This window comes from Mus caroli, unplaced genomic scaffold, assembly GCF_978045245.1.
Source record: "Mus caroli unplaced genomic scaffold, Mus_caroli_1 scaffold_5, whole genome shotgun sequence".
Classification (NCBI taxonomy): Eukaryota; Metazoa; Chordata; class Mammalia; order Rodentia; family Muridae; genus Mus; species Mus caroli.
In genome coordinates, this window is record NW_028227260.1 from 88,600,500 (window position 1) to 88,616,960 (window position 16,461).

Sequence of the window (16,461 nt, forward strand, 5' to 3'; positions counted from 1 at the left end):
CTTCTCCACTGGCTCCTGAGCTCCTAAGCAATAAAGTTTGTGCTGCAGAAGATTCCGGTTGCCCTGAGCGTGTTCTTACCAGGGGAACAAAAAAGCGCGGGCAATAAATGGTGCCGGAACCCGCGAGCTACTGCATCACGGAGAAGGAGCGGTTAATGAAGTGTTCCCGGAAACAGACTGTTGAGAAGGACCCGGTGTAGGTTCAGAACTCTTCAGCTGGGGAACTGTGGTAATGAAGTATGCCCACAAAACAGACTGTTGAGAAGGATCCGGCGTGGGTTCAGGACTCTTCAGCTGGGGAACAGACGGCACATTACAGCTTTACAAGGTATGTCTGGTCTTGAACTTTCTCTAGTGTTAAAAGCCTTTTTATTTCTTTTCAGATGTCAACAAGTGGTTAAGGCAGGGTGGAGAATTCTGGACAAAATTCAAGACAGTCTATCATAAGTAAAGCGGGGAGAGAGAGCAGGAAAAAAGAGAAAGCATGGCGCGCGAAATAAGTATACAGGCCTTTCCACGGGTCCTGAACCCGAGGAAAAGTTAATGTCAGGGAAGAATACCTGGGGAGAGATTAGAAGGAAAGAGGAGAGAAAACAAAGGAAAAAAGAAAAGTTAATGTCAGGGAAAAATACCTGGGGAGAGATTAGAAGGAAAGAGGAGAAAAGAGATGAGTTTAAAGAGCCAGTTCTTAGTAGCTGTGAATCAGATAAAGAAATTAGCCCTTCTGAGAAAACAGACTTGGAGGAGGGAGCAGCTCGTTATGAGAGAGAAATTCGAGCTTTTAAGTCAAGAAAAAAGCCAAAAGCGGCTGGCAAAGGCCAGCTTGCGGCTCGGCCTCTGGGCAGTCGGCTTCAGGGTCATAGTGCACCTCCGCCCTATGCGGAGCACCCGCCCTGCGTAGTGCCTCAGCCCTGTGCAGAGAGGCAGTGCGTGGACTCGTTCATTTCAAGAGAGGCACAAAGGAAGATACAACAGGCATTTCCGGTCTTTGAAGGAGCCGAGGGTGGGCGTGTTCACGCTCCGGTTAAAGAGCTTGCTGAATCGGTCCGTAAATATGGAGCCAATGCTAATTTTACCTTGGTGCAGTTAGACAGGCTTGCTGGCATGGCACTAACTCCTGCCGACTGGCAAATGATTGCAAAAGCCGCTCTCCCCAATATGGGCAAATATATGGAATGGAGAGCTCTATGGCAAGAGGCTGCACAAACGCAGGCCCGAGCAAACGCTGCTGCTTTGACTCCAGAGCAGAGAGATTGGACTTTTGACAGGTTCAAACCTTGGCAGCCACATCCAATGATTGGGCAGTTTTAGTTACCTCCTTTTCAGGACAAATAGATAACCATTATCCAAAACATCCAATTTTACAGTTTGCCCAAAATCAATCTGTTGTGTTTCCACAAATAACAGTAAGAAACCCACTTAAAAATGGGATTGTGGTATATACTGATGGATCAAAAACTGGCATAGGTGCCTATGTGGCTAGTGGTAAAGTAGTATCCAAACAATATAATGAAAATTCACCTCAAGTGGTAAAATGTTTAGTGGTTTTAAAAGTTTTAAAAACCTTTTTAGAACCCCTCAATTTTTTAGAAGTGGCTGGAGTGATTAAGCCTTCCAGTAAAGTTGCCAATATTTTTCAGCAGATACAATTAGTTTTGTTATCTAGAAGATTTCCTGTTTATATTACTCATGTTAGAGCCCATTCAGGCCTACCTGGCCCCATGGATCTGGGGAATGATTTGGCAGATAAAGCCACTAAAGTGGTGGCTGCTGCCCTAACATCCCCGATAGAGGCTGCAAGAAATTTTCATAACAATTTTCATGTGACGGCTGAAACATTACACCGCCGTTTCTCCTTGACGAGAAAAGAAGCCCGTGACATTGTTACTCAATGTCAAAGCTGCTGTGAGTTCTTGCCAGTTCCTCAGGTGGGAATTAACCCACGCGGTATTCGACCTCTACAGGTCTGGCAAATGGATGTTACACATGTTTCTTCCTTTGGAAAACTTCAATATCTCCATGTGTCCATTGACACATGCTCTGGCATCATGTTTGCCTCTCCTTTAACTGGAGAAAAGGCCTCACATGTGATTCAACATTGCCTTAAGGCATGGAGTGCTTGGGGAAAACCCAAACTACTTAAGACTGATAATGGACCAGCTTATACATCTCAAAAATTCCAACAGTTCTGCCGTCAGATGGACGTAACCCACCTGACTGGACTTCCATCTAATAAAACAGAAAGGGGTAGTCGAGGAGGCTCTACCCCGAGTACCAAGAGTGTCTGTGTCTACAGCACTTTTTACACTCAATTTTTTAAATCTTGATTCTCATGGCCATACCGCGGCTGAACGACATTGTTCAGAGCCAGATAGGCCCAATGAGATGGTTAAATGGAAAGATGTTTTAAATAACAAATGGAAAGGCCCGGATCCTATTTTGATAAGATCCAGGGGAGCTGTTTGTGTTTTTCCACAGAATGAAGACAACCCATTTTGGATACCAGAAAGACTCACCCGAAAAATCCAGACTGACCAAGGGAATACTGATGTCCCTCGTCTTGGTGATGTCCAGTGCGATAACAACAAAGGGAAAGCAGCATTGGGAGATACAGAATTGGACGGCTAAATTTGAACAGACCCTTTGAAAATTGAGACTTGCCCCACGCACTTGGACCTGTCCCTGACCTAAGGACTATCTTTTCAACATTTTCCTTCTTTAAAGAATGGGTGGGGGTGGAATTATTTGGAGCTGTTCTTTGCTGTGGATTAGTGTTGCTTCTTTGATTGGTCTGTAAGCTTAAGGCCCAAACTAGGAGAGACATGGTTACTTCCCAGGCGCTTGCAGCACTAGAACATGGTGCTTCCCCTGATATATGGTTATCTATGCTTAAGCTATAGGTCGCTGGCCACTCAGCTCTTGCACCCCACGAGGCTAGTCTCATTGCACGGGATAGAGTGAGTGTGCTTCAGCAGCCCGAGAGAGTTGCACGGCTAAGCACTGCAGTAGAAGGGCTCTGTGGCATTTATGAGCCTATTCTAGGGAGACATGTCATCTTTCAAGAAGGTTGAGTGTCCAAGTGTCCTTCCCCCAGGAAAAACGACACGGGAGCGGACCAAGACCCCTTTGGGTGATGAGCCTGGGAGGAGGTTTTGTGTAAAGCCCCTATTTTACACACTGGGGATTTGACCTCTATCTCCACTCTCATTATTATGGGTGGCCTATTGCTCTTATATAAAAGAAAAGGGGGAGATGTAAGGAGCCGCCTTCACATTTGCCATTACAAGATGGCGCTGATGGCACTGACACCCGTGTTCTAAGTAGTAAACAAGCAAGCTGCGCATGTGCCGGGGTAGCTTTCCACGCCATGTGCTCTGCCTTTCCCGTGACGACAACTCTGGCTGATGGGCTGCAGCCAATCAGGGAGTGACACGTCCGAGGCGGAGGACAGTCCTCCATAAAAGGGAGGGGGCTCCGCCATCTCTCTCTCTCTCTCTGGCTCTCTCTCTGGCTCTCTTCTCCACTGGCTCCTGATGGGGTAAGCAATAAAGTTTGTGCTGCAGAAGATTCCGGTTGCCCTGAGCGTGTTCTTACCAGGGGAACAAAAAAGCGCGGGCAATAGCATGGATCCCACATTGGATCCCTGTTCCGGTGGAAACACCCTCCACCTTATCCCTGTTTCGACAAAAAGGAGATTTTGGCATTACTGCTGCCATAATCATAGCAATTTCAGCCAGTGCAGCTGCTGCTACAGCTGCAGGGTATGCTATGGCTAGTACGGTTCAATCAGGCACAAAATTAAATCAGCTTTCAGCAGATCTGACTGATCCCATCACTGTCCAAACTTCTGCTAGTACCAAGTTAAAGGGAGGGCTGATGATTTTGAATCAGAGCCTTGACCTGGCAGAGGAACAGATAGACATTCTATACCAGATGGCCCAGTTGGGTTGTGAAAGAAAATTGGGCGCTCTGAGTATTACCAGTGTCCAATATGAAAATTTTACTCATTCAGCTAATCTGTCTAGACAGCTTTCCTTGTATCTTGCAGGAAATTGGTGCGAGGGATTCGATGAGACTCTTGAGGCCCTGAGGGTGGCAGTTTTAAAGATCAACTTAACTCGAGTAGACCTGTCATTGACAGAGGGCCTCTCCTCCTAGATTTCATCTGCATTTTCTTATTTTAAGGAATGGGTGGGGGTAGGTTTATTTGGTGTTGCCACCTGCTGTGGACTTGTGTTCATGCTCTGGTTGGTTTACAAGCTCAGAACCCAACAAACAAATGACAAGGTTGTGATAGCTCAAGCACTTGCTGCCATTGAGCAAGGGGCCTCCCCCGAAATCTGGCTATCTATGCTCAAGAATTAGTTGACATTGGTGGCTGGCCTCTTTTGTAGAGTTTGCCCTAGGTCATTTAGTAGTTACTGTCACATAGCACTGCGGTATCCAGGGACGGACAACTTTCCTCATGCACAGATCAACCTAAGACATGGGGCCGGTGGCGATAGGGTTACCCTATGACGGGAAAGGCTGTGACATTAGAGGAACGACCTAAGACAGGAGCCACAGCGGATGGACATGATTACACAGACCTAGTCCAGCCTCATTTTAATAAAATAAAAAGGGGGTGATGTGGAGAACCGTGCTGTGAGCAATCGCGAGCAATTGCCATTATAAGATGGCGCTGGCCTCCACTGTGCCTAACTAGTAAACAAGCCTTGTGTGCAAGTGCGAGAGTGAACTCACGCTTAGTCACTGCCCATCTTGGGACGTAGTAGTGGGGTGATGGGCGAGCAACGAATCAGGAGCTGACATGCCACATTAGGTGCTGAAACGCCATGGCTGAGGGCTACATAAGCAACCCCATTTTCCTGGGTCTAGGTCTTCCCTCTTGAAAAAGCAATAAAGCTTTTTGCTGCAGAAGATTCCGGTTGTCCCGAGTATCTTTTTGCTGTTGAGAACCATAGCTCAGGATACTTAGTATTCTGTCTTTACTGCTAACCTGTAAAAGTTTGCCCAGTTACATGAGCATGGTGGAGCTCCCACCTCTCTCTCAATTATAGTTGGAATGTAGCACTTATTATGGTCTGATTCTCATTATGAAACATATTATGTGGCTCCCAATATGGTAAATTTTGCTACCTATGCAGAATAATAGCAACTACCATGCAATATTACTAAAAACAAACCCATAAGAAGGGTGACAATTATCTCAGTTTTATAATTTCAAGCACAGTATTTGTAGGCTACATTGATCCAAGCCGTCAGCAAAAATATGTTTAAAACAAAATAAAATATAATAAAATCAAATGGACTGAAAATGTTGAAAGAATTTTGATTAATGTTTGGCAATTGTGAATTTTATTAATGAGCCTCTGCATTGAAATCTCCATGTGGAGAAAACCACCGGGGTAGCTAGGGCGCAGGGTCAGCTGACACTCGCCAGCTAACCACAACACCCGCCACAGGATCTTAAGACTTCTGGTGAGTGGAACACAGCTTCTGCTCCAATCCAATTGCGCGTGGGACCTGAGACTGCATTAGTTAGGGAAGCAGAAAACCGGCCTGAGTAGGGCCACAGGCCTCTTCCGGCCTGAACAGCACAGGGGTAGCTAGAGCCCAGGGTCAGCTGACACCCGCCAGCTACCCACGACCCCCGCCACAGGATTTTGAGACTTCTGGTGAGTGGAACACAGCTTCAGCTCCAGTCCAATCACGTGGGACCTGAGACTGCTTTGGTTGGGGAGGCAGAAATCCGGCCTGAGTAGGGCCACAAGCCTCTTCCGGTCAGAACAGCACCGGGGTAGCTAGGGCGCAGGGTTGGCTGACACTCGCCAGCTACCCACAACACCCACCACAGGATCTTAAGACTTCTGGTGAGTGGAACACAGCTTCTGCTCCAATCCAATTGCGAGCGGGACCTGAGACTGCATTAGTTAGGGAAGCAGAAAACCGGCCTGAGTAGGGCCACAGGCCTCTTCTGGTCTGACCAGCACCGGGGTAGCTAGAGCGCAGGGTCGGCTAACCCACGACACCCGCCACAGGATTTTGAGACTTCGGGTGAGTGGAACACAGAGTCTGCTCCAATCTTTAAACAGTGACAATGATAACAACTAACCCCAGAGATTACCAGATGGCGAAAGGTAAACGTAATAATCTTACTAACAGAAACCAAGACCACTCACCATCATCAGAACCCAGCACTCCCACTTCGCCCAGTCCAGAGCACCCCAACACACTGGAAAAGCTAGACACGGATCTAAAACATATCTCATGATGATGGTAGTGGTAGTCCATCAAGAAGGACTTTAATAACTCACTTAAAGAATTACAGGAGAACATGGCTAAAGAGTTACAAGTCCTTAAGGAAAAACAGGATAACACAATCAAACAGGTAGAAGTCCTTAAAGAAAAACAGGATAACACAATCAAACAGGTAGAAGTCCTTAAAGAAAAACAGGAAAACACATCCAAACAAATGATGGAAATGAACAAAACCATATTAGACCTAAAAATGGAAGTAGACACAATAAAGAAAACCCAAAATGAGGCAACACTGGAGATAGAAACCCTAGGAAAGAAATCTGGAACCATAGATACGAGCATCAGCAACAGAATACAAGAGATGGAAGAGAGAATCTCAGGTGCAAAAGATTCCATAGAGAACATCTGCACAAGAATCAGGGAAAATGTAAAACACAAAAAGATCCTAACTCAAAACATCCAAGAAATACAGGACACAATGAGAAGACCAAACCTACGGATAATAGGAGTGGATGAGAATGAAGATTTTCAACTCAAAGGACCAGCAAACATCTTCAACAAAATTATAGAAGGTATAAGAATAATTGTGGCTTCATAGAATGAGTTGGGTAGAGTACCTTCTGTATCTATTTGATAGTATATATAAGTGACCCGAAAAATTCCACCAGAGAACTCCTAAGCCTGATAAACAGCTTCAATGAAGTAGCTGGATATAAAATTAACTCAAGCAAGTCAATGGCCTTTCTGTACACAAAGGATAAACAGGCTGAGAAAGAAATTAGGGAAACAACACCCTTCTCAATAGTCACAAATAATATAAAATATCTTGGCGTGACTCTAACTAAGGAAGTGAAAGAACTGTATAATAAAAACTTCAAGTCTCTGAAGAAAGAAATTATAGAAGATCTCAGAAGATGGAAAGATCTCCCATGCTCATGGATTGTTAGGATCAACATTGTAAAATGGCTATCTTGCCAAAAGCAATCTACAGATTCAATGCAATCCCCATCAAAATTCCAACTCAATTCTTCAACGAATTACAAAATGCAATCTGCAAATTCATCTGGAATAACAAAAAACCCAGGATAGCAAAAACCCTTCTCAAGGATAAAAGAACCTCTGGTGGAATCACCATGCCTGACCTAAAGCTGTACTACAGAGCAATTGTGATAAAAACTGTATGGTACTGGTATAGTGACAGACAAATAGACCAATGGAATAGAATTGAAGACTCAGAAATGAACCCACACACCTACGGTCACTTGATCTTGGACAAGGGAGCTAAAAACATCCAGTGAAAGAAAGACAGCATTTTCAACCAATGGTGCTGGCACAACTGGTTGTTAACATGTAGAAGAATGCGAATCGATCCAGTCCTATCTCCTTGTACTAAGGTCAAATCTAAGTGGATCAAGGAACTTCACATAAAACCAGAGACACTGAAACTTATAGAGGAGAAAGTGGGGAAAAGGCTTGAAGATATGGGCACAGGGGAAAAATTCCTGAATAGAACAGTAATGGCTTGTGCTGTAAGATCGAGAATTGACAAGTGGGACCTCATGAAACTGCAAAGCTTCTGCAAGGCAAAAGACACCATCAATAAGATAAAAAAATCACCAACAGATTGGGAAAGGATCTTTACCTATCCTAAATCAGATAAGGGACTAATATCCAATATATATAAAGAACTCAAGAAGGTGGACTCCAGAAAGTCAAATAACCCCATTAAAAATGGGGCTCAGAACTGAACAAAGAATTCTCACCTGAAAATACCGAATGGCAGAGAAGCACCTGAAAAAATGTTCAACATCCTTAATCATCAGGGAAATGCAAATCAAAACAACCCTGAGATTCCACCTCACACCAGTCAGAATGGCTAAGATCAAAAAATCAGGTGACAGCAGATGCTGGCGAGGATGTGGAGAAAGAGGAACACTCCTCCATTGTTGGTGGGATTGCAAGATTGTACAACCACTCTGGAAATCAGTCTGGCAGTTCCTCAGAAAATTGGACCTAGTACTACTGGAGGATCCCGCAATACCTCTCCTGGGCATATATCCAGAAGATGTCCCAACTGGTAAGGAGGACACATGCTCCACTATGTTCATAGCAGCCCTATTTATAATAGCCAGAAGCTGGAAAGAACCCAGATGTCCCTCAACAGAGGAATGGATACAGAAATTATGGTACATTTACACAATGGAGTACTACTCAGCTATTAAAAAGAATGAATTTATGAAATTCCTAGCCAAATGGATGGACCTGGAGGGCATCATCTTGAGTGAGGTAACACAATCACAAAGGAACTCACACAATATGTATTCACTGATAAGTGGAGCAGAACCCAAATTCACCCTCAGCTTTCTGCCTGCTGGCACACTGCACTCATGGGGCCGAACGACTATGCTGCCCTCTTTGCTGCATTAGCCTTCAAGGACTTCAATCTCTTAGTTCTGTCTTGTTGTAGCAGCTAAAGAAATACCTGGTACATAGTAGCTGCTGAATGAATGTTCATGCGTGTGAGCATACACACACACTCACACACACACACACACAGACACACACACACACACACACACACACACACACTGTTAAAGACCTTACCAAAAGGGAATATTTTAAATGATACCGGAGGAGCCAATGAGATAGCCCCATGAGCAAAGACACTTGCTGGCAAGCCAGCATGGTAGGAGAGCATTGAGTAAGGTCCACCGACAAGTGTGCTTTCAGATAGGTAGGTAGATGGATGGATGGATAGATAGATAGATAGACAGACAGGCAGACAGACAGACAGACAGAGAGAAGATATATAGGGTAGACAGGCAGGCAGGCAGACTGACTGACTGACTGACTTTAAATACTTCTGGAGTCCTCTGGTAGGAAGGTGTGTCTGCTCTCCCAGTTCCTCCCCAGCCCATTCCCTTCCTTGTCCTTGGATGTATCAGATAAATGTTTCTACCCCAGCCAGGAATTACTTTTGCAATATGAAGGAGTAAACAAGTAACGAGTTATAAAGGTGCCACGCCACCCCCCCCCCCAAAAAAAAAACACTATAAAACCATTGAACTACTGAATTATCTAACATGAAGAAAAGGATGACAAGTCATGGACACATAAGAGGTAAAAATGACTAATAGCAAAGAATAAACTTGAATTAGTATTTTTTCTGTAAACATATAACTGGGAATGTATTATGATTTAAATTTAATCAACTTCATATCATTTCCATAACTAATAAGTTTTACACTTGTATTGACTTTATCTTTAACCACTCTAACAAGTTGTCATGAAATTGTTATATTTTGACAATACCTATTATGTTTATTATTGTTGTTGCTGATGCTATTATTATTATTGAGACAAGCTTTCGTTATCTACCCTTAGCTAAACTGAAACTTGTCATGTAGATTATAGTGGATTTGAACTCACAGAAATCCATGTGCTTCTGTTTCCCAACTGCCTTTTTTATCAGAAATCATCTACATGCATGATCTTAATCTGCCAATTTAAAATAAATTATTAAATTTTGATAATTTTACATATGCAAATAATGCATTCTGATTACTTTCAACCCCCATCCTTTCTCATCACCCTCCTACTCAGGTCATTCCTGCCTATAAATTCCTTTCCCACATCTATGTTTTGGTGGGTTCTTTTCTGACCCATTGCATGTATACATGGATATGTGCATAACTATGGGTTTGGAAATTTCAACTGAAGTCTGGTAGGCTCATCAGTGTGTACACAACGGAAGACAATAAGCACACCCACACACTAGAACCCATCAAAAGCCAGTGTCTTAGTGTACAGTGTAGGCTCTGTGTGTAATTTCCTAGTCCATGAGTAACTATTGAAATGCTCAGCCTTGTGTAGTCCAAGTACAGAAAACCACAGTTGCTGTGAGTTCAAGATTGAAATCATTGTGTCATTACCAGAAGATAGAATTTGACAGTCTTCCATATATTTTAGTTCTTACTATTTTTTTTCTGGCTTGTTTTTTGTGTAGTTCACAGAACCTTAGAGGATATGGACTATCTTTTATTCTTACTCACTTGGTAATCCACAACTCTCTTTACTTATCCCTATCACCTTGATAAAAGAAAGCTGGCCCTGGTGGCATGAGACAAAGGAGAACTGTGGACTGAACAGGATAGCCACAACTCAGGCTCATATCCTGGACCTTGAGTTGACCCACACCAACATCTACACTATTTATGATCTGCTGGGGTACATAAAGGGGTCTTCCCTACAGAAACAAAGCTGCAAGATCTCTATGAACCAGGGTAACACTAATATATCTGAGAGTATACCCATGAAGATCTAATAGTGATAGTATAACAGAAGCCAAAGACCTCAAAACAGACCAATGACTTATTGCATAGAAGTTCTGAATAATAGAAATTCTACATGACTCTCTTTAACAAGAGAGGAGTGGACAGATTGTCTTACCTTTCTAGGGCTCTAAGGGATTATACTGGCTTCCTATTTTAGTATAATAAAATTTCAACATAGGTATTGTTTCAAATTCATACATCCTAATAAAGCCTCATTGAGAACTGATTCTTGGATATGTAGGCCAATTACTGATGACAATGCTGCAGTGTATGTGGAAACAAACAGATTTCATACTAATGTCCTCAAACATAGAAATCTGGGTAATGCCAACTTTACATCTTAAGATAACTCAAGTATGATAGGAACTGCTTTCTGAGAGCATCCTAGTCCCAGTAAGCTAGAGGCTATTTACTAGGTTCTACTTTTTAAAAATTTAATCTTTTTTTTTTTTACACTCCAGATTTTATCCCCCTCCCAGTCTACCCTCTGACTGTTCCATATCCCATACTTCCTCCCCACAACCCAGATCTCCTCTACATTTTAAGATTCCACAATAATTCCCAATACCACCAACTTGGGAATCAAGCTTGCAATCATATTAACCATTGTGAGAGCACAGTTACACTATATTTAACCTACACCAAGAAGAAATTCTTCTCTTTATTTTCCTAGTTTCTATACATAGTTTTTCTACATTGTCTAACTGAACCCTTTCCGACAATTGTATCTCTCTTGGTTCTGCTGCTCTCATAATATATTTTCTGACTTTGTATCATCTTCCTTCCTCTTTCAATTAAAATTCCTTGGTGATTACATTGAGCCCAGCCACAAAAATGCATTTTAATCCCCTCAATTCAGTTTCTTTTAAACTAAGAAAAGTAGAACAGTCCATTTTGTCACGTAAAAAAAAATACATTGGAAGTTTCCTGTTGTTATAATGTAAACATGTTATTTGTGGCTAATATTTCACCTATAAAAAATATGTAAAAATACTATTCCTTAAGTTTACTATTTTTCCTCTCTTCATTTCTCATTTCTTTCCAAAAAAAACCTAAATGTTCCACAGGAATAAAAGACTGCTTGTATATCAGGCTTTATTGTGTCATTTTGAGTATTTATTGAAGCTTCAGAGATTTAATAGTTTAATTTGCAAAAATGAAGTATTAGCTATATCTAAAAGGTCAATTAATAAGATTATGAAAATAAAAATAACTATAAACTAATATAACCACAACAATAATAATAATGATACATTATGTGCTAAAGATTTACAATAAGCACTATTTTTACTAAAGTGTGTAATAAGGATATATCTATAGTTATATTAAATGATTTTATTAATTCAAGGAAGATTTTTTAAAATATAATAAAATATTACAAAGTACAAGTGAATTTACTAAAGTTTATTATAAGTTTTTGATCAAATTTAAAATTCAATAATGAATATTTTCATCTTACTTTCCACTATTTTGATGTCAAAATATAATGTTATAGTCAATCATCCTGTGGTTAAATCATCAGAAATTGGATGTTAATATTTGAAAGTAAGTGCCAGTCTTCTGAGAATGCTTTTATATGAAATCAGTATGCTTTTAGTTCAAACTGATCTTCTTATAATTATAAATGTTAATTGGGATGCTGTTTGATAGCAGTGACTTGTCCAGAGATTTATTTCCAAGGACAGACACAGGCTCAGCATAATTCATATTAACACATCCTTGAAGAAATTCTAAGATACTAGCATAATTCCAATGAAGGAATTCTGAATTCTTCAGAATATGTGTCTTCTCTGGGCCCAAGGCAATTTGGTAATGGGAAATAAATGGAGTCTCCATATGTCTACTACATCCATATCTAATCTATATTTGTATACCTATCCTCCTGTGAATAAATAAGTACTGTTTTCTTACTGATTTTCTTTTAAATTTTCAAATTCTGGTTAATTTTGATGTATCATATTTTTATTTGCAAGTTACTTTTTAAATAATAAAGTTCATAAAATTAAAAACAAATAAAGTCTTAGCTTCATTGTATCCAATTTTCTTTTTTTTTAAGATAAAATATTTTGTCCAGTTTTGCCTCCACAGTTTAATAAGTCATATACAGTTGGATGGATACTTTATATAATGCAAAACTCACATGTTAAAGATTATAATTTTTAACATAATTCTAATCTTTTGGGTTACCATGCTTTGATATAATTATAGATACATTACATAATATTTATCTTTGGAAAATAAAAGTTTAACGTTCAGTGACAAATGCTTATCTAATTCAATTCAGCAATGGGGAAGTGCTAGAGAGGGACAAGCATATACTTTTTTCCATTTTTTATTAGGTATTTAGCTCATTTAAATTTCCAATGCTATAACAAAAGTCCCCTATACCCCCCCCAATCCCCTACGCACCCACTCCCCCTTTTTGGCCCTGGCATTCCCCTGTATTGGGGCATATAAAGTTTGCAAGTCCAATGGGCCTCTCTTTCAAGTGATGGCCTATTAGGCCATCTTTTGATACATATGCAGCTAGAGACAAGAGCTCCGGGGTACTGGTTAGTTCATATTGTTGTTCCACCTATAGGGTTGCAGTTCCCTTTAGTTCCTTGAGTGCTTTCTCTAGCTCCTCCATTGGGGGCCCTGTGATCCATTCAATAGCTGACTGTGAGCATCCACTTCTGTGTTTGCTAGGCTCTGGCATAGTCTCACAAGAGACAGCTATATCTGGGTCCCAATTTTCTTATTATGTCATCAACATAGATAATTCTTGTGAGCCACTTAGAACTGAGGACTGGACAATCAGATATTGCAAAATCTTGTGTTATTGAAATTGTGCTTTAAAATTTATCTCAGTAAATAACTGATTCTTAGTATTTATCTCTGATAAAATAAAAGCAAACCAATAATGCATATCAACTTATTCTAAATAGACAAAAGCAGTAATTATATGACACCTCCAACATTGAATTTACAGTGGTCTAAAGTGAACACTTTAAAATAAATTGATCATGATCACCAAAATTTTTAGAACACTTAAACTTTCCATCCTTTAGTAGAGGATGGAGTAGAGGATAGTATTTCTATCACCAGATGAACTTGTTTGTTCTTTGCTTAATCTAAATTTTGTACCAGCTAAGTTTCTCATCAGCTGTGCTTATGCTCCATTGTTGATGTCCAATAATTGTTGAAATAGAGTTTTCCATATTTCTCTGGCATTTTCTGAAGGGTGCAAATTTAAAATACCTAGAGTTGCATCAAGGCAGAGTGAACAATATTGATGAGTTCATTGTTTCACTATAGTAATTAGTATACAATAGAGTTGAAGATATAATAAAGAACTATTATTATAAAATATTGAATATTACCAATCTTTTAAAGAGTTTTTCATTCATAATTCTTTATCTCCTCTAAACAATACCTCTTTAAACTATAATACATACTAAATGGAAAACAACTAGAGAAGATGTATATGAACATTGTAAAGAGGTGGTTACAGAAAAATATCACAGATAAACAGAACTAAAAACAAAACATAGCAAAAATTCAAAGAGGTATGCATCTGTGTATGCATGGAAAGGAATAGCTTCCAGAAGGAAAGATTCCTGAAGCATATGTTATTTAATATAGAGAGAAGACTGTTTAAAGAATTTTTCCAGCTATGTGCTATAGAAACTGCAAGTTACCCGATTCTGTAAGACAACAAACAATCCTTAATAGGACATGTACTGGCTATTTTTGTGTCAACTTGACACAGCTGGAGTTATCACAGAGAAAGGAGCTTCAGTTGAGGAAATGCCTCCATGAGATCCAACTGTAAGGCATTTTCTCAATTAGTGATCAAGGGGGAAAGGCCCCTTGTGGGTGGGACCATCCTTGGGCTGGTAGTCTTGGGTTCTATAAGAGAGTAGGCTGAGCAAGCCAGGGGAGGCAAGCCAGTAAAGAACATCCCTCCATGGCCTCTGCATCAGCTCCTGCTCCCTGACCTGTTTGAGTTCCAGTCCTGACTTCCTTTGGTGATGAACAGCAGCATGGAAGTGTAAGCCGAATAAACCCTTTCCTCCCCAACTTGCTTCTTGGTCAAGATGTTTGTGCAGGAATAGAAACCCTGACTAAGACAGGACATTAGAAGGAAATGAGTAGGTATATAAGACTGTATGTTATAGAAAACTCTGTATAATTTATCTTCACTGAATGCCACCTTTCTACTCTTTTTTTCTGTTCTCAGTGGACCATGAAAGGCAAAAATATATAGACTGTACTATACACTCTGTTCCATGTCTAGTGGTATTGATTAACGTCTAGAAAATATATATAGTGACAGAAGAGTAGGAGAAAACAAAAATGTAATTTATCACACACACACACACACAGAATGAGAGAGAAAGAGAGAGAGAGAGAGAGAGAGAGAGAGAGAGAGAGAGAGAGAGAGAGAGAGAGAGAGGACTCTTTTGCCTTTATCATAAGTTCCTCACAACTGACCTTATGTAAGCTTGTAAAGTGTATCTGTTGCTAACGGTGCTCTAATTAAATTGTTTACATTGTTCTATTCTGCTCTTCCTATTCAGAATTATACATGAAAGTTCTTCCCATTCTTATTGGTGTAGGAGGAAGTGATGAGGCCACCTCTATGCAAACATGCAGTCACAAAGGCATCTCCTGCTGGAGGACATGAGTGAAGACTGCCTGAGAGGCAAAGATTGCTGATGCAGACAATGCTAGCCAATTGGGAACTGCTGTTTAGAAGAAATGCTTTCTTGAACAAGTGGAGTGCAGTGGAAGGTACTAAAGGGGCTTGCATTCAGATGAGCTTGCTGCAGTGTTTCTCACCTGCTTCTGGAGTCTGTGTCATTGATTCTGCACCACCTCACCTCCAACCCCAAGGCAGCGCGTAGTCCAGGGTATAGGCAGCATATCAGCTCCTGCTTTCTTTCATTATCCCTTATTGTCTTTCATAAACCTATATACCAGAGTTGGGTTATATTTACTTGAGTTGTTCACAAGAAACAGCCCCAAACCCCTAAACATCCCACAGTGCTGCCAAGACAAATGGTTGCTCTCCACAAACTGACATCAAGGTCAAATTCCTGAAGACAATGACTGAACAATTCATTGAACATGGAGAAGTCAATATTGTGCCTACATAAAGCTTTCATTCCTACTTGCTACAGGAAGTTATCCTGAATGTTACCAAAATAGAAACAAAAACATCAACTTAGCCAGAAACTCTTTGTTCTACAGTATTATCCTGCTTGCAAGATGTGATAGGGCACTAATAACAGTCTTGTGGGAGTAATCAACCAAAAACTGATTTGACTTAGATGGAACCCATAGGTGACTCAACCACTAAACAGAGACCCTATATTCCAGAAACTTAAAATTAATTCTTTGTTCTTAAGGAAAAACAAAACAAAAACAAAATCAAACAAAACAAAAAACAAACAGACAGACAAATAAAAACCAAAACCAAAACCAAGTAAGATATAGTGATAAAAATCACTCCAGATGTTATTTTGCTCTACACATAGATCAGTGTCATTTTCAGCCATAATCAGAGAAGCTTGCTCCTGCATCCAATGGGAAAAAGTACAAACACCCACAGTCAGATATTATGCATAGAATGAGAGACTTTGTAATATTCTGCCCTAAATGGAATATCTCCATCAAATCATTCCCCTCCAATTTCAGATTACCCCAAAGAAGAAGGAGAATATTGACTGTGAGAGCCAGAGGAAATGGAGAACAAGTCTTTCTAAATTAATGAACCCACATAAACTGAAGCAGCATACACAGGGCTTGCACTGGTCAACATCAGGTCCTCTGCATATGCATTATGGCTGTAAGCTTAGTGTTTTTATGAGATTCCTTAATG